We start from the raw sequence: 23,826 nt of genomic DNA, 5'->3' as shown, positions 1-23,826 counted from the left end.
TGCTTCTTTTTTAGTAGCAAATGCTCCGTGATTAGTTTAAGGTTCTGTTTTACAGTGGGAAAGATTTGGGGACCTGCTGCTGCTTCCTCATAGGAACATAGGGAGCTGCCTTATACAAAGTCAGACCATTGGTCCATCTAGCTCACTATTGACTACACAGACTGGCTGGGGCCTCTCCAAGGTTACAGGCAGGAGTCTCTCTCAGCCCTATCTTGGAGATGCCAGGGAGGGAACTTGGAACCTTCTGCATGCAAGTATACAGGTGCTCTTCCTAGAGCTACCCCATCCCCTGAGGGGAATGTATTACAGTGCTCACACATGTAGTCTCCCATTGACTGACTTCATTTCTCATTTTGGCCGTCAAATTTAGTTCTAGGAGGTCTTCCAGTGCCAATTTAATGCCAGGCAAGTGAGCTGCAAAAGGCTTTACACATTGAACATGATCTGACCATCTTATTTCAGACATACCATGAAGAGAACAACCAATACAGTTTTGTAGCAATTCCCACTGCTTAGGACTGGAACTGAATAGGTGGTATGCAGTTTGAATTGTTCCGAAAAAGGTTATTGCTTCAGGTATGCATTCAGCAGCATCATTTCCACATAAGTTTAGTGTGTGACAACCACAAGGTGAAAAAATTGCAGTGTTTCCCATAGCAAAAATAGGAGCATTCACTTGGTGTTCCTGTGATTTTTGCATTAAGCCAAGATAGGCCATGCTTCTTAAAGGATCCATAGCTTTCCAAACTTATGTCCTTTCCAAATTTTCACTTGGCTGTATCCTTCAGCAAACAATGGAAATTTCTCCTCTCCCCACCCCCTCCCCTTTGCTGTGGGTTCTAATTATTCTTTATTTGCTGACTCTGACACTATGTAGTGTTTGCAAAGAAAGATCAGCAGCCATTTTAGAATAACACAGACTGAAGATGAGGGGAGGCAGTCCTTCCTTTATTTAACTCCACCTCTTAACATGTTAGACCTTTAACCCATTAAGAAGAGTACACTGTTTTGTCACACCATCCTGTTGCCACTACTACTTTCCCCACTTTTGATGAGGCAAGGGGAACAGAGTAACAGGGAGTATTGACTTCACACTTCCTGTTTTTCCATTCCATGTCTCTTGTGTTTGCAAAAGGCAGAGAGAGTGGGAGTAAGTAGCCATTAGATAGGCCTGACTAGTCATGGTTATGGTTTCCACTCCCACCCTTCCCACCAGCTAAGAAGATGGAGGGAAGGAGAAAAGGCAAAGGTACAGAGAGTAGAAGGCAGAACTGCTCCCTGGTGGATTCTTTGCAACAGATAGAAGGGAAAGCTCAAAGTCAGGGGCCGGTGAATAAAGGACAGAAGTGAAAGGTATGCTCCGAGGAGAAAAGGGAAAATGGACAGTGAGCAGAACATACAATTTGCTCCGGTCACTGTGCACCCCTTTAGCAAGCCTGCTGCAGAGACAAAAACCCTGATGCAGGCTTTCAGTGGTGTGACATGACAAGAAGAGAAGCAGGGAGAAGGAAAAACTGTTCCCAGGAATGTTCTGCATACCAGGGAGAAGGAGAACATTGAGATTAAGACTGGCAGGGGAAGGAGTGAAGGGAAACTTTTAGGGTAAGAAGGAACAATTGACATGTAGTCCCTTGTCTACATTGACATGTAGATAAGCTACGAACTGTTGCAATGATGTGTAATATAGGTTACAGTTAATACTTTGGCTCCCGTGCCCCCTTTTGAACCCCAGGCCTGGGTATGATGTACTCCCTGTGCCCCCCTATCATAGGCCCTGATATAATGCAGTAACGTTAATGAAGCTTAGTAGATCAAGGTGTTGCTGCCCCACTTCTTTGGAACTCTCTTCCCCTTCAGATTCATTTAGCCCCTTCCTTACTGATCTTCAGATCTCTACTGAAGACTTTTCTTTTTCATCAGGCTTTTGCCCTGTAGTTTATGTCATTTGTTTTTGTTAGTTACTTGAGTTTTAAATTTAGAATATAATTTTTAATGTTGCCTTGTTTGCATGTTTTTCTGCACTGCCCGGAGTCTTTGGAGTGTGCAGTATAGTAAATGTTTTAAATAAATGATGAATGAATGAATGAATGAAAGATGTGGTCAGGGGATGGGGCCGTAGCTCAGTGGTAGAGCATGTGCTTTGCATATAGAAGGTCCCAGTTTTAGTCTTTGGCTCTCCAGGTAAGGCTGTGAAAGTTGCCTGTTTTAGGAACATAGGAAGCTGCCATATACTGAGTCAGACCATTGTGCTCACACTTCTAGACTCCCACTCATATGCAACCAGGGCAGACCTTGCTTAGCTAAGGGGACAAGTCATGCTTGCTACCACAAGACCAGCTCTCCTCTCCAAAAAAAAAAAAAAAGGAGACCCAACGATAGATGGTTTAAGGGGTCATCTGAATGTCTTGCCTCAAACCCCAAAAGTCCTTTCTTTTGTGACACATTACTAGGAACATAGAAACATAGGAAACTGCCATATACTGAGTCAGACCATTGTTCCATCTAGCTCAGTATTGTCTTCACAGACAGGCAGTAGCTTCTCAAGGTTACAGGCAGGAATCTCTCTCAGCTCTATTTTGGAAATGCCAGGGAGGGAACTTGGAACCTAGATGCTCTTCCCAGAGCAGCTCCATCCCTTAAGGGTATACCTTATAGTGCTCACACATCAAGTCTCCCATTCATATGCAACCAGGGCAGACCCTGCTTAGCTAAGGGGACAAGTCATGCTTGCTACCACAAGACCAGCTCTCCTCTTCTGAAACCCTGGAGAGCTGCTGCCAGTCAGAGTAGACCAACCTTCAGGCACTGTGGCTGGTACAACAGTATCAAGAGACCCAAGGTTAGGAACCCTGGTGTATGCAGTGCTGAGATAGATGGACCAATGGCCAACTCAGAATAAGGCAGCTTCTTAAGTACCTGTGCCTGGGTTGGAGGCTGCCTGGAATTCAATGCACACTGCCACAAGCTCCTTCATGGAAATAAGCATAGGCGGAACTGGGGGGGCAGGCAGGGCACGTGCCCTAGGTGGCACTGAGGTGGGGGCACCATGCCAGTTCCTGCCACCCCCACCCCATTGCCCACCTGCCCAGCCCCAGGGCCCCTCAGCCACTTGCCTCCAGCTCTGGCCTAGGATCGGCAAGGCCTAGGATCAGAGCAGCCTACAAACTGCAGAGCTCTTCTCTCCCCGCCTCTCAGCTGATCGGCGGGTGGTTGGGGCTTCCAGAGAGGCCTCTGAGTAGGCCTCCCTGTAGCCTGAACTCGGCAGGCCCCAGCAAGCCAGGAAGGAGGCTGGCAGAGCTCCCTGCAGAAGACCCTCCCTGCAGCAGACCAGACCATCCAGCAGAGCTTTTGCCAGGTAGGCTGTGAATTCCTTTTTGTGGTTACCCCCGTATATAGGGATCTGCTTGCCATAGGGCTTTGATATGGGTGGTGGGGTGAGACTGAGAAGTCTCTGAATATTTAATTTAAAACAGACTGAAAAATGTGCTGGCTTTAAAAACAAAAACTATCTAAAAAGGCCTATAAGTGGCTTGTTTCATATCAGAAAATTACAAAAACTTCTGGAACAAATATTTATTTATCTATTCATTCTTTCATTAATTTATAAATGCACTTATGTTCAAGTTGTTTTGCAACCCAGAAGGTCTGAGTGAGAACTGTGAAGCATGTGTTGTGCTTTTATTTTATTTTATTTTTCTTGTGTGTGAACTGCTCTCCAATAACTTGCAGGGACTTCAGGGTAAATCTGGCCAACATGTGAATGCAGCACCTCCATTCCAGAGGAGATGTGCGTTAAAGGGCTTTAAAAGCCTCGTGTGAAAAACCTCCTGGCCTCCAAACATAGGCTCACCCTGCATGGTTGAAAGTCTCCTTTGCTAATCTGCAGCGAGGGGGCCATTTTAATAATTAGCGTTGCTATTGTGTTCTAGGCATTAAAAGTAGCACAAATATATAGTACTCAATGTATATCACTATATACTGTGAAGTGTGCATGTGTGTATTCATTGAAATGTATTTCCAGGCAGCATACTTATTTTAAACTATCAGAATTAAATCCTTGGGGGCCTGGGATGTGTGGAGGCCCTGGACTTTGAGGGGCTGGGGGCCCATTTTAAAATCTCATCTTGGCCCATTCCAACCTTGCTATGCCCCTGGCAGTCACTACACATGGGTTTCTGCACAACACCTGCACAGAAGAAACTTCCATGTAGAAAATGTGTCTCTTGTAAATTGACCCTGAATTTTCCATACATGACTGGGCTATTTGAGAGTTAGAGTCAATAGTAAAAGAACAGCACACTGCTTGTGACAGGAAGGGGCAAATTACAATGATTTCTTAGTCTGGCAGGGGCTGGTTTTGGCCCTGGCAGAACTTGGCTGTCTGCTCCTGTTGCAAATGCCTCTGTCTGTTGTGGCAAACTAATGTATCCTCCTCCCTCTTGGTGTCATTTACCCAGCACTGGTGTGGTGAATGCACATATACCCCATCATGAGCCAACAGTCATCATAAGACAAAGGCTGGCAGGAATCATTCACTGGTTTATAGAAACACCCCCCCACCCCATCTTCTTCTTCCCCTATTTTGCTAGTGGCTATTTGGGCAGGTGATCCTCTAGGGCAAAGTCAAGTTTTTTAAAAAAGAATGAGATGAGACAGAGAAAATGACACTTGGAATCCTCGCATAACTCCTGACTGTTGTTCTAAGTCTTTTACAGAGATGGCTCATGTTTTCAGGTTTTGATCAACAACCATGTCTAGATGGTACAGTGTTCCTTTTAACAAGGATTTCCAGATATTGTTGACTACAAGTCCCATCATTCCTGTTTGGATAGGGGCGCAATTTCAGTGCTTGCCCTAGGCGCTATTTTCCCTAGTTATGCCTCTGGAAATAAGGCAAGTTATAACTGGGATAAATGAGACCACTGGGTGCTACTGTGGTCTGCTCACTCACTCCCACCCCTTTGTGTGTGCCTGTGTTTTGTTTCCACCTCCAAGCAGAAGCAGAAGAAAAAGATGATTGAGCTGGCACTGCAGCAGCAGAAGCTGCACAGCGGCTTTTCTGCTTCTCTTTCCAAGCCTGTTTCAGATTCCTTCCTTGCTTATTAAAGTTTACGGCATAGACTGGGGGTGGTGGTGGCGGGAACTTATTTATTTATTTAAAAGTTAATCTCCTGCTTTTCCCCTTGTAAAAGGGAATCGTTCAAGCTGGCTAACCATCATAGCAACAATAAAATGAGAAAAGCGACTAACAATATGGCTGGACAAATAATAATGTGGTGGGGCTGGTTGCTTAAATTAAATTAAATAGGTAGTCTAGTAAGTTACAGGATTATTCAATGTTTGAATCGGACTCCTCTGTTGGGTTTATAACTCAGTGTTACATGTACTTGACCCTGAACTCACACAAGAGGACCAGACCTGCCATATCAATGAAACATATCCAAAGAGTAATGTTGACAGGTCTGGGTTTGCTTTAACAGGTGTGTTCTACTTCTATGCATTACAGCATCCAAATGGTGCGTAACAGGGCTGTCTAGTTAAGGATCTGTTGTAAGGAATTTAGGATGCTCTTGGACCAGCACCAAAATTGTACTGAAAACACTGGGTAAATGAGACATCAACATTTGATGGAGATCTTAAAATATTAATTCATTCCCTACCATGAAGAACAAAATAAATGACTTTCCTCTTACTTTTCCAAGTTGTTAAGCTCCCATTTATCTTCCAAAGAGTTCATTTCAAACCAGGTAGCAATAGCAATAGCACTTACATTTATATACTGCTCTATAGCTGGAAGCTCGCTAAGCGGTTTACAATGATTTAGCATATTGCCCCCAACATTCTGGGTACTCATTTTACCGACCTCGGAAGGATGGAAGGCTGAGTCAACCTTGAGCCCCTGGTCAGGATCGAACTTGTAACCTTCTGGTTACAGGGCAGCAGTTTTACCACTGCGCCACCAGGGGCGCCACCAGGTAGTGTCTATACATTTGGAATTTGGAAATTATTTCTCATTTTGCAAATTTTCGTTTAATAGTGTTGGGATGCCATATTACCTGGTGGCGCTGTGGAGTCTGGAGAAGGGTGTGGCATTCCTCCTGTGGGGCTTTCGTTCCCTTCAGTGGGCAGTGGGGATGAGAAGGGTTCAGGCTGGTTTGATCCCAGTGGGGTTGAGAGGGCAAGGCAGAGAGAGCTGCAGGAAAGAGCTCCAGGGAGACAGCTAGGCTGGGTGTGGCAGGAAACAGGAAGCAAGGTCAGGAAGGAGGTGGGGCTGGAAGTAGGCTTTAAGCCCTGTCAGCTCTGCACTGGGGTATTTAAAGACAAGGCAGCTGATAAGGCAGAGCTGCTTCTGAGTATGGGAGCCAGGAGTTTTCTAGGAGAGGGAACTGGCTGAATGCAGTAAGCCAGGAGGAGGACTCAGGTGACAAGCTAACCTCCTCCCCTGGCTGTTCCTGACGCTGACCTTTTTGGGGTGCTCCAGTCATTCTGGAGTTCAAGAAGAGCTAGGAGCCCACCTTGTCCCCTGGGAGTCTAACAAATAGCTCATATTCAATTTTTTTCTGTGAACTTTGGAGGTATTTTAAAAAGGAATTCAGTTTTGTCATTTCCTTTAAAAAAATTTTTTTACACAATATATTTTCTCACAAACTCTTTCTTTTCTTTCTTTTTTTTTTAGAATGACTGTATTGGTTATTTCTCATTGTATTATTTTGCCTACTTCTTGCTAAGAAGCAATAGGTTTGCACAATCTTCCCTGTTTGTTTTTTAAATCAATAAACCATTTCTTTCATAAAGGAAGAATTATTTGTTTATTAGTTGTCACTATAGGTTTACATTTATAAGAACATTGGAACAGCCTGCTGGATCAGGCACAAGGCCCATCTAGTCCAGCATCCTCTTTCACACAGTGGCCCACCGGATGCCTCTGGGGAGCCCACAGGCAAGATGTATAGTATATGCATACCCTCTCTCCTGCTGTTGCTCCCCTGCAACTGGTATTGAGAGGCATCGTGCCTCTGAGGCTGGAGATGGCCCAAAGCCATCAGACTAGTAGCCATTGATAGACCTGTCCTCCATGAATCTGTCTAAGCCCCTTTTAAAGCTATCCCAGCGGGTGGCCATCACCACATCCTATGGCAAGGAATTCCATAGATTAATTATGCGCTGTGTGAAAAAGTACTTCCTCTTGACAGTCTTAAATTCCCCAACATTTGAGTTTCATGAGACTCAATACTGAGAGGCTCTTTCCTCTCTTGAAGAGTGAGGTACTGGTGTTATTGTTGGCAGAGGAGGCTGTTGAAGCTATCTCCGTGGAACGGCTTATAGAGCCGTACAACACATGAAGTTTTGATATATGAACTTTGCATTTCTATTATGGCATGTGGGGGCGTAGCCTGTGACTGATTACACCTATATTCTACTGTGGCTACACTGAGGCTACACTTGGCTGGACTTATTTTTGGAATCCTAAACCTTTCAACTTCTGAACAGACTGATTTGAGACCACATCATCCACAATTTCTTTTGGCAGCCGTGTTTCAGACATCTTCCTGTGCCAGCTGAGAGTCCTACCTACGTCATTTAGGTCTTGAGCAAGCCCCTTTTGCCTTGTTTCAGAAATATCTTGTCCAGATGCCTTGACCATCATCATCATTATTATATATGCTATTATTTATGTTTCAATTTGAATTGTCATGTTTGGTTTAATTATTAATTTTCTTACAACTGTAAGATATAAGAAATTATCCTATTATTTCTCTATTGAATATCAATACATTTTTCTATTTGTCTTTTGCAATATATGACTTTTATATATCTCCATCTTAGTCACAGGTGGGCTCTTTCCTCTTTGTTTTGCACAGTTGTGGGAGGAGCTGCCTTGCTCAACTCCCATTTCCAAGGGATGCAGCCTGTGGTTCCGCATTTAGACATACCGGCTAAATGGAACCTTGGGGTTGTGGTGATGAAACTGTCTACCCAAAGATTCAGACTGGAGTTCCAAATCTGAACCCTCGTTTTGTCATCGCACCAAACCCAATTTGCCTGCATTTGGGCGTAAGGTCTGTGGAACCACTGGCCCATTCAACTGCGGTTCCACGTTACGTGTGAATGTGGCCATTATGAAGAAACATGGAATGGTAACTTTGGGTAGTGGGCTGCTGAGGAGCAGACTTGAGCAGCGGTGGAGCTATTGGTGTTTCAACGTGTCTGTGAAACACAGCTCCCAAGGGTCTGGGGTCCCTTGCTTGCCTGCCCCTCCCCTCTTCCCACTGGTCAGCTGCCTGTGCATCTGTTGCTCCCATCACCCATGCTGCCACTCTCCCCCTTCCACCAGTGTGCCCAATGGGATGGCATGGCAGGGGACAGGAGTGGCAGTGCAGACTATGGTTATGCAATGTCTGTGCCCGCATTCAGAGTTTGGCCATGAATCTTCTCTGCCATCTGGTGAAGATGAGCCATTATCTTGCCTTCATTCTCCATCTCTGTGTGGCATTTAAAAACTGAGCTGCAGTTTGGGAGAGGGGGGAGGAGTGTGCCATTTTGGCCTTATTGCTTTAGCTGCAGCAATAATTAGTGCTTGCACTGCCTTCAGTAATATAGAAGACTTCAAAACACCATTGAATCACACTATTATAATTCTTTACAAGCTAAAATAGGAAACTGACAATGGAGGAAGGAAGATTATTGGTTGATTTAGAACTGATGGTCTGTGCCTGCTTACTCTTTATGAAATTACTGCAACCAACAGCAATTTCATCACCCATGTCTAGCTAACGATCAAATCTCTCTCGCAGTAATTCTGTCAGTGCAAAGCTGTAAGTCCAACCCAATCACTTCATTCTAGAGCTAGGAAGAAAACCATCTTTGGGCCGGTTCAGACAATTCTGTACTGGCGCATGTGATTAGGAAGGGGATGCCCTGAGAGTGCAGCCCTCGTCATCTTTGGATGCCCGCATGCCCTCCCAATATGTTCTTTTATCATGGGGTGGGGAAGCGGTTGATCCATTAGAGCTGCCATTTAAATGCACACACACCCATCACCATGTGTGACAAATGGAGACCTCCCATCATCTTGAAGTAAGAGTTCATCAATTTCCTAATCTTATCTGACACAGGAGACATGGCCACTTTGCATCTCACCACCCAGAGGGGAGGAAATTAGCATACTCTTTGAACTATGGACAGGTGTGAGAACCACAGTCTCTGGAGCCAGATCACCCCCTTCCTCATGGCTTTAAAGCTAGAGTGCAAAGGCCTGGCTAGTGTTCACTCTTTTCAATGGGTGTTCCATGGAGAAGCTGTAGAGATTAATGCTCTCTCAGCCAAGGACCTGCCTACTGATAGACTAAGGTAAAACTCAGTGCTAGTCAGTTAGTAAATGCTTTTTCTATTTTCTTTTGAATTCCTGTACTCCTTTCTTTACTCCCAGTTCCACCCTATTCCCCCCCACCCCAATTCCTTATTATGTGTGCAACCCTTGTGTCTTCATACAGTTCATATACTTAGAAGTGTCTTCAGTCTGATTTAACAGGTTCTGGAGGGTTACTTGCAAAACTATTCCCCATGGGCCTCGTAAGGTCATTCGCTGCTCTTGTGTTGTTTTCAGAATAAAATCTTGTTGACTAGACCTGGGTTGTGTGGACGCTGGCTGTACAGTGCCTGTAAGTCCCAAGCCAGACAATTCTAGGTTGTTGAGGCCGTGTCTAAGCCTGGTCAATGTTTTTAGATCAGTCTTCAACTGGTGGCAGCCTACCTTGAAGGAGCGGTGTGCTCCTAGATTTGAGATCAGAGCAATCTGTCTACTGAGGGTAGATCCCAGGAAAGCATAGAGCCACCCCCATTTCATCACACCATGCAACAAAGGGATGTGCTGGGCATCAGAGTGTCAGCAGAAAGCATCACAATGTGCACACTTTTGGCGTGCCCCATTTCTAATTGATAACTGATAACGTATCATCTGAACCAGCCTAAGAGACAAACGTATGCTGTTTTCATATGAATTACTGACCTGTTCCTGTTTTATTTTTTTAATTGAAACAAGTAAACACCTGATAAATGCATAGAGAAGTTAAGCTTGGCTTATTGAGAAGAGAAGCTTTAAAAAGTCAGTTTCCCCAAGTTCCTTATAAACCAGCTCAAAAGGGTTTTCTTACTGATGCTCAGTGCTCTTTTCCATTGTATCAAGGCTCTGCTTGAAAAACTAACAAATCCCTGATGGTAGGGTGTGTGTTTTTTTAGTGGTTTTGATTTTGCTTGATACAAAACGAGCATTGAGAAGGGTGGGCCGGTTGAAACTAGTGGTCTTACAGTGTTAGGAATACAGTTCATATTAGCCATTCAGAACCTCAAGAGACAACACAGGAGCTTTTGTGGCCTACTATTTTGATGAAATTAGAAACACAGTGCCTGTGAAAATTGCTCCATTCAGTGTTTGGCTGCCACAGTGAGTGATGATCCTTTTCCCCCACCATGCAATTGAGATCTGGAATCTTGGCATATGGGCACATGGTGTTGGGTTTCTGAGCCAGCTGGCAGTCCTGGGTTAGAAACTCTCAGTTGTTGGGGGTGGGGACGGACACAGAGTTGCCTTATTGCTATTCTCTGCAGAAAATATGTTTTTCTTCAGATTTCACTTGATGATAAATGTGCACTTACTTCCTCTTTTATAAGCTGTTTGGAGTTTTATAGAAGTAGAACTGTCTCTTCTCCCTCATTGTGTGTTCCACAGTCCTCAGTCAGATTTTAGATGTATCTAGATATTGGGCACAGAGCAAATAAGCAGGAGAGCAACGTTTTTACTCCCCCCCCCCCACTTTATTGGGAGTGTGAGAGAAAGAAGGCTTTATTAAGTTCAGAGCGTTTTTTGTTATTATTTTTCTTCTTAGAGTTTGGGAACGGGTCAATGGTGGACCACCTAACCAATTCAGCTGGAAATCATGAAATGGTTCACGACCTTCTGGAGCAAGCTTATTACTTTCCTTACTGCCAGTTGAACTCTATAATCAGAGGGTCAAGCAGTGTGTCTCCAGAGATTTTCGTCTGCTCGCTGCTCTGTTAATGAAAAGGTTCCCAGAAGTCTTTAGAAAGCCTTGCATCTCAGTAAGATCATATTCCTCTTTTGCTGTTTCTAGATGGGATTTAAAGAGAGACGGAATAAAATCATTCTTTTTACCAACAACAACAACAAGCCCTTGTCTTTCTTTTCCTAATAGCCTACAATCCACTGGAGAGATGCAAATAAAATACTTTACCCCAAAGTTACTGGCAACTTGAGAGTGTTTCTCTGCCAGAAAATATATGAATATATAATGCAGCAGCATGACAGAGGCCAGCTTGGTACCAATTAGTCAGTCCTAGGGCATTGCATTTGAGAGGCATAATTCTTCCCTGTTGCTTCTCTTACCAACATGCAGCCATTATGAGGCATAGCCCCTTCGCATCCATCATGATTGCCGTTCTGTGAAGTGGGCAGCGGAGAGCACTTTACAGTGCATCTGGAAAACCCAACAATCTCTCTCCAAGCTCCAATGTGTCTGATCTGCAATCTGTTTGAGCTCGGGCACACCAACAACATTAAATGCCCCCTGTCTAATGGTGGCATCTGTTCCTCCCTGCTATTAATATCTGGTGACTTGTCTAGCTGTGACTTTTTTTTTTAACCTTTCTTTACAGCTTTTAGTTGCCTGAAGGTAGCATAAGCAACTCTTGGCACCATTTCTTGGTACTTGGAATATTTCCCACCTTTAGTCATGATGGAACAAATGCATTGCAGTGTATTAATATGTCTCCTACTTACAGAGTCCAGAAATGGCTTAGCAGAACTTGTCTACTTATACTACTTCCTCGGGGTGCTGTACTGTAATCAACTACACCTGCTTGAATGTTGACAATGTATTAAAACATGTGTTGTGTGTGTGTGTGTGTGTGTGTGTGTGTGTGTACGCACACAAACTAACTTGCACTTATCAGAATTTCCCTTCAACATTAGAAGATAATGGACCCCTGAGAAAGATTTTAAAATGAGATTTTTTTTTACAGTTTGCTTTCTGTGTGTATAACATGTCATGCACACCATTGAAATATGATATTATTATTATAAATATTAGAAGGGGAATGAGCAATTCCCATTGAGGACTAGGTCTCCTGTAGTTTCTCCTGGAATATGTAATTTCATATCATCTTCAACATACATTTGAAAACTCCAAGTCTATAATAATGCATGCAAATGTTAATATGGAGAAATGGTAACATACAAATGGGAAATCTGGCATCACTTTTGGGAAAATCCTTTGTAGTTTTTCAGTGAATAGGAAACAATTTGTATAATTGAACCTAAAATATTGTTTTAGTGGGCTGGATCAGACAAAATTTCACCTGCCAGACCAGCATGTGACCCTGGATTTGCAGAACCCCCTGGATTGTCTGAATCATCCTGGTTTCTTTGAGTGATGCAAAATGTCCTCCATATTTATCATATATTTACTATATATAATGAAGGAATTTTTTTTTTGCTCAAGATTGATATAGTTAAGAATATTGCTATTATCAATAATCTCTTCTATTGAACAAAATATCAAGCATATTTTCTATGGTTGGACAAGGTGATTGAGAGAGTGGTGGCTAACCAGTTCCAGGCAGTTTTGGAGGAAACCAATTATCTAGACCCGTCTCAAACTGGCTTTGGAACAGGCTATGGGGTTGAATCTGCCTTGTTTGGCCTGATGGATGACCTTTACCAGGGAATCGACAGAGGGTGTGTGACTCTGTTGGTTCTTTTGGATCTCTTGGTGTGTTCAATACCATTGACCACGGGATCCTTTTGGATCACCTGGGGGAGTTGGGGATAGGAGGCACTGCTTTGCAGTGGTTCTGCTGCTGTCTCTCAGGCAGATTTCAGATGGTGGAGCTTGGTGATGGTTGGTCTTCAAAATGGGAGCTATTATATGGAGTCTCTCAGGGCTCCATTCTGTCACCAGTGCTTTTTAACATCTACATGAAACTGCTTTGTGAGGTCATCAGGAGATTTGGTGCAGTTTATTATCAGCATGCTGATCACACCCAAATCTATATCTCATTCTCATCCTCAGGAAATGGCATTCCCTCCCTAAATGCTTGCCTACAGGCTGTAATGGGCTGGATGAGGGATAACAAATTGGAGCTGAATCCAGGCAAGTTGGAAGTGCTCATTGTGGGGGATTGGAATTTGAGAGACGAGTTAGATCTTCCTGTTCTGGATGGGGTCACACTACCCCAGGAGGAACAGGTACGCAGCTTGGGAGTGCTCTTGGATCCAGGCCTTACCCTGGTATCTCAGGTGGAGGCTATGGCCAGGAGCGCTTTCCATCAACTTTGGCTGATTCGACAGCTGTGTCCATTCCTTGAAGAAAACTGTCTCAAAACAGTGGTGCATCAGCTGGTAACCTCCAGGCTTGACTATTGCAATGTGCTCTATGTGGGGCTGCCTTTGTACATAGTTCCAAAACTTCAGTTAGTTCAAAATGCGGCAGCCAGACTGGTCTCTGGGGTAACCTGGAGAGACCTATTATGCCTGTTTTAAAACAGTTGCACTGGCTGCTGATATGTTTCCAGGCAAAATACAAAGTGCTGGTTATTACCTTTAAAGCCCTGAATGGCTTGGGTCCAGGCTACCTTAGAGAGCTCCTTCTTCTTTATGATCCCCATTACACGATGAGGTCATCTGGAGAAGTCCATCTCCAGTTACCACCAGTACGTCTGGTGGTGACTCAGAACCGGGCTTTCTCTGTTGCTGCTCCTGGCCTATGGAATGTACCCCCGGCAGATATCTGCAATATAGGCTTGCTTTTGGTCTTTAAGAGAGCCGTAAAAAATGTACTTGCTTGGCCTGGCATAGCAAGGTTTTTAAATTGTTTTTATTATTTTAATTGGTTTTAAATGGTTTTGAATGGTTTTTAAATTGTTTTAAGCAGTGTGTTTTGAATGGTGTTTTTATGTCTCTTTAAACTTGTTGTGCACCACCCATATCCTTTGGATGGGGTGGAATAGAAATGTAATAAATAAATAAATAAAATGATCCCCAGCCTTGGGTCCCCAGGTGTTCTTGGGTTTGGCCATTGTGGTTGGGAATGATGGGAGTTGTACTCCAATAGCATATTGGGATTCCTGTTATAAGATATGTGTAAGGGCTGATTTGTTCACAGACCTGGTGTCAGTCATATGTTTTGTGAGGAAAAGGTAATAACTTAATATAGCACATCTTTGGACATTGGCCAGTATACAGCATAGCATGTGTACAGCACAGTGATGCAGAGCCCACAAATCTAGGCCCTGCCCATGATTATATCATCTGTCCAGTGCTGGATTTACACACAGGCTAAGTAAGCTGCAACTTAGGGCCACACATTATGAGAGGTGTCTCAATTTTTTTTAAAAAAAGACTAAATTTCAGATTCCCCACAATGTATTTTTATTTAAAGGTATTTCTAATGCAGGCAGGCTTGCTACAAAACAATTACTTTTGTTTATTTTTTGTTTCAATTTTTAAAGTAAAATGAAGCTTTATTATTTCCATTTTCATTGAACTCTTTGTTAGAATAATACTTTTTCATAATGCTATGCAGCCTTTTCTGTTTGACATAGCATAGGGCCTCAGCATGCCATAAAACTGCCCAGAGACGCAAGTTTTGGGCGGTATAGAAATGTAATAAATAAATAAAAATAATCCATCCCTGAATATTTTCCACCAATAAAGCAATGATGCCTATGCTTGTATGAATTTACATGTGGCTATTGCACACTCTGGCTGTCCAGTACCCCCTGTGGGGTCAGCCCCTTTCAGTGAGAGGGGGAGAGGGAAGGTCCATAGCTAGGGGAGAGTAGGCTTGTGTTTGCCCTTCTCCCCAGCGGTCCCTCACATGAGGCCTCCACACCCCCTGCATGTGACATCACATACAGGGGGCATGGCCAGCACCTGGAAGGGTCAGCACAGCCCTCCAGACCTCATTTCCCAGCCGGCTTTGTTGTCAGATCTATTCTTTGTTCTCTCTCTCATTCCAAGAGAGGGAGAGATAGAAGAAGATATCCAGCTGACAATTAAAATGGCCGGGAAATGCGGTCCAGAGGTCCACACTAGTCCTTCAGGGTGCTGGCCATGACCCCTTGTGTGTGACATCGCATGCAGAGAGTGTGGCCAGCACCTGGAAGGTCCAGCATGGCCCTCTGGATCTCATTTCCCAGCCAGCGGCATTGTTTTCTCTCTTGTTTGGGAGAGAACAAAAATACCCAGTGGACAATGAAGCCAGCTGGGCAATGAGGCTGGTTGTTGCTCAGGAGGAGGGGTAAGCCATGCAATTTGCAGGAGCTGGGTTCTGAACCCATCCACCCAATTATAGTTCCTTCCTTGAGTAAGAGGGAGCGGGGAGAAGGATCTAGATATTTGCAGTGTCAGATTTTTCTTTCTTTCAGTGAGATGGTGAGGCTTAAGCATCTGACTGAAGGGTAATGCAAAACCGTTTGTAGGAAAGGCAACCTGTTGCTGTAAATCGCACAGAGACGTGAATTTGGGGTGGTGTATGAATATATGAAAAATAAATAAATAAAAACCTGAGAAGGAGCTGACTTCAAAAGGAGCTGACTCAAAAGGAGTGAGATAAGGCAGGTGCCATGTGTGTACCAGCATTGAGTTTTCCAGTTTGCAATAGTGAGTGGACATCACAAGGAAGCTGGTATGTTATTGGACAAAATATCTACCAGTGTAGATATTGCATACATGAACAATTGACATGGTGGTGGTTGTGATTTGCTATATTACAGGGTGTGGTGTTTTTTTTTTTAAAGAGTCCTCTGTATTTCTTTCCTTGAATCACAAATCATATTCTAGCTTTTGAAGACAAATGCCAGCTAGTTATTTCCTATATATTCTCAGAATTCTGGAACTGTTTGTGCTGTGATCATGTCTTCCAAAAATCACTGCTAAAAAACCATGTGTAGGCAGTGAAAGATAAAGGTTTTCAGTCCTTAATGATGGATCAAGGTACATTAGCATCACTGACACCTTACCATGCTGACACTTATGGCAGCCTATACATGCTAGAGAATAATTGTCATAACAGCTTACAGCAAATGAGGCTATTGTTTTGTACCATACCCCAACGATGATGCCATATTTATGTCTCACTCTTTTACATGTCAAATTACATTGAAAGCAGCATGAATGTTTTGCCTCCCCTAGCAGTCTAAAATCAAACTGTGCCAACTTGAAATTCCTCACTGAACATTTTGGCAACATTTCTAAAATGTTCTGGTAAGTGCATTGTTTCAGTCTGAATGAGAATGTAGGAGAGCAATGTTAAAACTGTCTAAAGGTTCATGCACAGGGAGGTATATATATCCAAATGAATGTCAGCAGTAGATGCTGGAATACAAAACAGGGTCATGGGACAGCAGTCCATTTTAACACAATGCCAGTTCCCATGAGTATAGTGGGGCATTTCCATGAGTATAATGGGGATTTATTTATTTATTATTTCATTTATTTAACACATTTATAAACCATCCACTACCAAAGTTTCTAGGTGATTTACTACAACAAAACAAAAATTTAATACATTTAAAACACATATATAAACTGAAGTTAAAACAATCAATTAAATTAAACTAAGGAACTTCAGCTAAAAAACTTGGCTGAAGAGATGTGTCTCAGTTGTTTCCTAAAAGTCATCAGGGATGGAACAGCTCTAATCTCAGCAGGAAGTGTGTTCCACCGCCCTAGGACAAATACAGAGAAGGCTTGTCACCGAGTCACCACCAGACAAGTCGGTGGCACCCTCAGATGAACCTCCCCTGATGATCTTAATAGGTGGCAGCGTTACTCTGACTGCATGCTTCAGTTTCTCTGTCTGAGAAGTGATCACTGAGGCTTCTCCGTTGTGTTTTTGCTAAGTTACTTTCCTGCATCTTGCCACATACCTACTCCTCATCTCTTATTGAATTTTTTCAGTGTTGTTTATACCTAGCCCTAGGATTGGCATACAATAGTATTTAAATTGATCAAAAAGTGAAACCCATACAATGATTACAAGACATGATAAAAACGTATACCACCAGATTTGACAACAGTTAAATATTACTTTGAAACATTTGAAAGATGTGGATAAATAATACTACTTTCATTTGCTCCTGAAAAGACATAAGAATAAGCATCAGGCAAACCTTTTCAGGGAGAGTGGTCCATAGCAGAGGCCCTCTATCCAGTCACCGGCCACCTATTCTAGGGGACCTAGAAAAGGCCTCAGAGGATGACCTCAAAGTGCAGCAGGATTTGTGTAGGAATAAGTAGTCATTTATCTTGCCCTGCTGTGCTCAGCCTTTCAGTATCCTTCCTCTCTTGCTCACTTCACAAGCTTGTACCTTGTCTTTGGGCCTTTTGCCTTCCATATAGACTGTAAAAGCCTGCCTGTTCTGCTATAGTTGTAGATGTTCTCAACTGCTTTCAGTGCCTTACCCAGTCAAGGCCTGAACAGCAGTGTAGGGAGGCTGGTGGCAGCCCATGTGCCAGTGCGGTGGCCGCTGCAGCCCCCTGGCCCTGCCACCCGTGTCTGATGACAGACGTGGGAGATGTGGTCTCCCTCCCAAACAGGGCCACACGGCTCTGTTTGGAAGGGAGTTCGGCCCATGCTGTGTTGGGCAGTATGGGCTGGAGCGACTCTCCCTGCCTTAAAGGCAGGGAGAGCCCTTCCGGCTGTGCTGCCAATGCAGGGCAGGCCAATCTCTCCCCTAAACGGGGCTGCGCGGCCATGTTTGGAAGGGAGATAGATCAGCCCCTCTACATTGCCAGTGAGACCAGGAGTGGCTCTCCCTGCCTTTAAGACATGGAGAGTCACTCTGGCCGCGCTGCCAGTGTTGTGCAGGCCGATTTCAGCTCCAAACAAGGAGCTTCTCCATCTCTGACTGCTTTTAAAAAGACCTTTAAGACACACCTGTTTTCTCAGGTTTTTAGTTAAAACTAATTTTAAACTGTTTAATTGTTTTACTCTGTGACTGTTAAAATGTTTTTATTCTGTGAAGATTTATTTTATATTGTAATTTGGATTATGAACACTGCAGAGAGAGAGAGAGAGAGAGAGAGAGAGAGAGAGAGAGAGAGAGAAGTATATAAATGTGATAATTACGTAAATACTAAATGAATAAATATGCTGTGTGCCACAGTGACATTTCCTTGGTTTTCTAACAGTCTGGGTTTGCAGTTCTTCCAGGAGAAAAGTCTCTGCCTTTAATGTACTGATATTCTATGCCCCCTGCCCAAAGAGGAAACATAGCATCCCACAGATTATGCCACATCTGGACTCCAGCCTTTTCTCTGCTCCCTACAAATTTGCTTTATTCTAAGCTGCTCACTTTTACAAGAATAAACACCACTATCCAATTACAGTATGTAAAATAATATACAATTATGTTGAAATGCAGTATAGAGAATAATAAACAGAACGAGTTATTTGTTTATATAACTTATTATGGTTAGCATATGTATCTACACAAATGTCAGAAGATAATAGTAGAACAGGAACAAGGAATTTTAAAAACAATTCATGTTCCACATAGAAAATAAACCCTTTTTTCATTTAAATTATGAGATACTTTTCAGCTGACATGCTAGGTTTCCAGCTGCAGGGAATTCTGACATGTAGAACAATCCTTTGCCAGCAGGAGATGCCTTTTTGGAATATGCAAAACAGCCATAACTCTGAGTGTCTGATCGGCTTGTTTTTAAATTTCTATTTTTAGACTGTAATAGAAATTTAAAAGAATGTCAGCAGGAGCAGCCATACATGTTAAACACAAATCATATTTCAAAGGAAGTTATAATCCCTTTCCCCCAAATTTATTTTATTTTATTTATTATCTATATAGTTAACATATTTTTATACTGCCCAAAACTTACATCCCTGGGTGGTTTACAACAAAACAAAAACAGAAAAAGTAAAACCTTAGTTAAATAAAAAACAAAAAGTTTAAAACATCACAATAATTTTAATTTTTAAAACAATATTTTAAAACAGCATTAAAACCCTTAAAACAATATTAATTAAACGCCTGGGTGAACAGATGCATCTTTAAAGACTTTTTAAAAGCTGTCAGAGATGGGGAAGCTCTTATTTCACTAGGGAATGAATTCCAAAGCCTTGGGACAGCAGCGGAGAAGGCCCATCCCTGAGTAGCCACCGGACGAGCCAGTGGCAAATGCAGATGGACCTCTCATGATGATCTCAATGGGCGGTGGGGTTCATGACAAAGAAGATGTTTTCTTAAATACCCAGGGCCCAAGCTGTTTAGGGCCTTATAGGTTTTAACCAACACCTTGTATTTTGCGCAGAAACGTATTGGCAGCCAGTATAGCTCCTTCAATACGGGAGTAATATGGTCTATCCAAGATGACCCAGAGACCAACCTGGCCACCACATTCTGGACCAACTGTAGTTTTCAGACTACATACAAGGGCAGCCCTACATAGAGCGCATTGCAGTAATCCAGTCTGGAGGTTACCAGCAGATGTACCACTGTTTTGAGATCGTTCATCTCAAGAAATGGATGCAGCTGGTGTATCAGCCGAAGCTGATAGAAGGTACTTCTGGCGTCTACCTGAACCACAGACACCAGGGAGAAGCTTGGATTCAGAAGCACCCACAGACTGCGTACCTGTTCCTTTCAGGGGAGCGTGACCCCATCCAGAACTGGCAGATCAAAATCATCTCCTGAGTTCCGACCCCTCACAATAAGTACCTCCGTCTTATTTGGATTCAGTTATCCCTCATCCAGCCCATCACCGACGCCAGGCAGGTATTTAGGGAGGTTATGCCCTCTCCTGATGATGCTGACACAGAGAAATAGATTTGGGTGTCATCAGCAGACTGATAGCATCCTGCACCAAATCTCCTGAAAGATTTCTCAGCGGTTTCATGTAGGTGTTGAACAACAGCGGAGACAATATGGAGCCCTGAGGCACACCATACAAAAGTTCAGATTTTGAAGAAGAGCAGTCTGCAAGGGACACCATCTGGACCTGCCCGAGAGGTAGGAGCGGAACCACTGCAAAGCAGTGCCTCCCACTCCCAATGCTCTCAGATGCTCCAGAAGGATATTATGGTCGATAGTATCGAAAGCCACCGAGAGGTCCAAAAGGACCAACAGAGTCACACTTCCTCTGTCAATTCCCAATTGGAGATCATCCATCAGGCCGACCAAGGCAGTCTCCACCCCATAGCCAGCCCGAAAGCCAGTTTGAAATGTGCCAAGATAATCAGTTTCATCCAAGAATGTCTGGAGCTGGGAGGCTACCACCCTCTAAATTACCTTGCCCAGTCACAGAAGGTTGGTACAAGCCTGTAGTTGCTCAACTCTGAGGGATCCAAGGTAGGCTTCTTCAGAAGCGGTCTAATAATTGCCTCTAATAATTGCCTCCAAATGTGTATATCTGCTCTAAAAATTAGTAACTCTTTTCTTAAAAGGGATATATTTTAGTCTTCCTCTTTTCATATATATGTTTATGTTTAATCAAGTACAAATCTTGTTAGCCAATATCTTCAATATAATGTCTTCTTTGTCATGAGCCCCACCACACATTGAGATCATCATCTTCAGTCTTGCACTGAGACCAGATGATATAGATAACCAACAGAAAGAGTTAAGAATGAATAGTAAGTCAGCACACCCACAGGTGATTAAAGGGCAGTATTGAATGTTATACAGAGACCTGTGGGAGTATCATCAGATGAGCAGGTGGAATTCTCTAGAAGAAAAGCTGAAGAATTAATTAAAAAAAGAATGGTTGTATTATTTATTTAAAATATTTATTTAACATATTTTTATACTGCCCAAAACTTACGTCTCTGGGCGGTTTACAACAAGAGTTATAATCTCCCAACTGATCGATCAAAGAGAAAACAATTTGAAGAAGGGTTACCTGTACTTCAATTTCCTTATATGACTGATAGATTCATCTGGCAACCACAAAAGAGCCTAAGAAAACATGGATTAAAAGCTTAGGTAATTTGCACCACACCCATGACTTTAAGATAAACAGCATCTGGTCAAGTCCAGACTTTATGACACAAATGTGAGAGGGGGTGGGGTTGTTTGATATGTGATAATGAAGAGGGTTGGTGTCAAACCAAGGGAACAGTGCATAAGATTGTATGTGTGGAATTTTATATTGGGGAGGGGCATAGCAAGGTTGGAGTGGGCCCAGAGACAAGATTTTAAAATGCCCCCCTCACTATCTAAAGCTCAGCTCATGAAGTAAAGAAATCTTAAAGGAGGCTGAATAGTGGTAGCATAGTAAAAAAATTATTACTATTAAAAAATTAACCTATGTGCTAAGGTTTTGTAAATTGTGGATGATGCAAGTCATTTAATGGTACTAGAGAAAGACATGCTGTTCTGGTAGTTCCAGGTCTTAACACTCACATCAATTTTGGAGGATGAATACAACTGAAGGAAGTCTGGGCAGGTGCGCAGCTGGGGGAGGCAGTCATGTGACTTGCCTCTGTGGGCCCCCAAGGCAGTGGACCCCCAGACAACTGTCTCCCCTTGCTCTATTATAGGTACGCCCTTGGGGGAGACCCCTTATAAAATGTTATAAAGAGCATTTAGCAGATATGCTGCATAATAAAGATTGTTTGAAACTAGGAGTGTGCACAGTACCATTCTGGGTGGTTCATTTCGAATTCAATGTAATTCAACACTAAAGAGGTTGAAAGGGTGGGTGAGGAGGCGGGCGAGAGGGCACCTTACCAGTGCCAATGGCTCCCCCGGCCCTCCCCCTCAGTAGTGCAGCCGGCGGGGGCCTGGTTCTGGCCTCTGCACATGCACGGAGGCCAGAACCAGGAACCTGCCATCCCGCACTGCTGAGGGGAACACCAGGGAGTTGGGGGAGTCAGCCCTCTCTCTCGATTGCCCTCTCACCCTTTCAACCTCCTTAGCATTAGATATCTGCTTTTCTTACCAGATTCCCCTTTACAAACATAGCCACCCGAACTGTTCAAACCAGGCCAAACTGCTTCGATCTGAACCGGTTCCAGTTCAGTTCAAACCCGGACCAGTGCACCCCCACCCCCGTTTTGGGAAGCTGGTCTTGTTCAAGCTTGAACCGGCCAAACTGGGCCGGTTTAAAACAAACCAATTCTGCACACCCCTATTTGAAACCCTGGGCTAAGCATATGAAAGAGAAACATAAAGGAAGAGCTGTACATACCAAGGTGTTCATTCTGACTAATGAAGGAAATGTAATAAAACGTATTATTAAGGAAGCTATGTATATTGACCAGTTACAGCCAACTATTAAGGCAAAGGAGGAAATGAGAGAGGCAAAACCCTATTTTTAAATGGTTAATTTTGTGAATAGCTACTAATCTCCTCCCCACCCCTTCTCCTTCCCTAGGATTGGTTATTTAGTTTCAGTTACTGTATGTAATCTTGAGTGGTTCCAGCTGCCTGAAAATAGAGCATTGATTATGTATGGACATTGCAACACGTTTGCTCAAGTTGGAAGATCTTGTATTTGTTAATTTACGCATTAAAGAGGCCTAAAATTGTCATCTGGAGTAGGGGAATAGGCGTATAATGTCACCGTTATATTGTCTTATTTGAAATAAATAGATCTCTCACATGGAAACATAAATTTTGGCTTGTCAGGTTAACTAGGAATATAGCAAAACTTGGTTTAGGGCCTTGTTTGTCCTGGACTTCTAATGAGCCTAAGCTGTGTCAGTCATGAAGCTGCAATAGATATATGGTAAGAGAAGGTAACATTGCCATACGCAGCTAAATACAATGAGAATTCTAGGCACCACCATATCTTAAAATCCAAGTATATCCTTGCTGTAAGAACAATTCAGTAGTTATCTGTAAATGCTGGCAGTCAGAGCATACAGTGATCTTGTGGAGTAGATTCAATATAAATCAGTCACCATGTGATGAGATGCCATAGAAGCTCTGTTTGGATGTTATTCAAACTGGGTACAGTGTATCCTGATACAGGAGAAATGGAGCTCACCAGGTAGACCCCTGGCACTGACGAGTAGCCCTAGCACTCTCCAGATGCAACATTTGTCTGTAGAGACAAATGCTGTACCAGGGGGAGTTTTTCTCCATGATTTGGAATGCTGGGCAACCAAGAGGATGAGCTGGGAGCATGGCTAAGAGCACATCAGGATGGGGCTAGCCAACAACATGCTCTGATTTGCCCTGTACCTGGGTGTTCTTTACCCAGTTTGAGTAATGTCTGAACAGGGCTAGTGTATGACTCCAAAACAAAATCCAGACTGAGATATGTCTGAATATGAGAACTTACACAGTGCTCATATGAACTCACACAACACACGTTTACTTTTACATAGGTAGCTGCCTTTATACCAAGTCATATCCTTGGTCCATCTAGCTCAGTGTTGTGACTGACTAGCAACAGCTCTTTCCAGGGCTTCAGATGGATATTTCCTAGCTCTACCAGAGATGCCAGGGACTGAAGCTGTGACATGCACAGCAGACGTTCTTCCACTGGGCTGCAGTCCTTCCCCAATGCTCTTCCAATGAGCTACAGTCTTTGGATGGTACATAATAATGAAAAGCTCATCACAAGACTAAGCTGCCAGATATCTTTACCACATCCCGATAGCTAAGTATCGCAGGGTGTTTACCCAGGCATGGTTCAATGTTCTGCACACTGCAGTGCTTGAAGGCATATTTAATAAAGTCCTATTCGTAGAGCGATTCTGCCCCTGCAACTTGATTCTGCCCCTGCGACTCAGGAGCCATTGAAAAAAGAGATCATGTGTTGCTATACTGTAGCTTTTA

General features: G+C 43.3%; 1 protein-coding gene across 2 annotated transcripts in view; it reads left to right on the top strand.

Annotated features, from left to right (window-relative positions):
• LOC128350372 (glypican-5-like) overlaps positions 1–23,826 on the top strand; it is a 710,193-nt gene that overhangs the window by 127,327 nt on the left and 559,040 nt on the right. The gene's annotated exons all lie outside the window — the stretch shown is intronic.

This window comes from Hemicordylus capensis, chromosome 3 (assembly GCF_027244095.1).
Source record: "Hemicordylus capensis ecotype Gifberg chromosome 3, rHemCap1.1.pri, whole genome shotgun sequence".
Taxonomy (NCBI): Eukaryota; Metazoa; Chordata; class Lepidosauria; order Squamata; family Cordylidae; genus Hemicordylus; species Hemicordylus capensis.
Note: the sequence above shows the minus strand (reverse complement) of the source record. Positions and strands in the feature narration are given on the sequence as shown.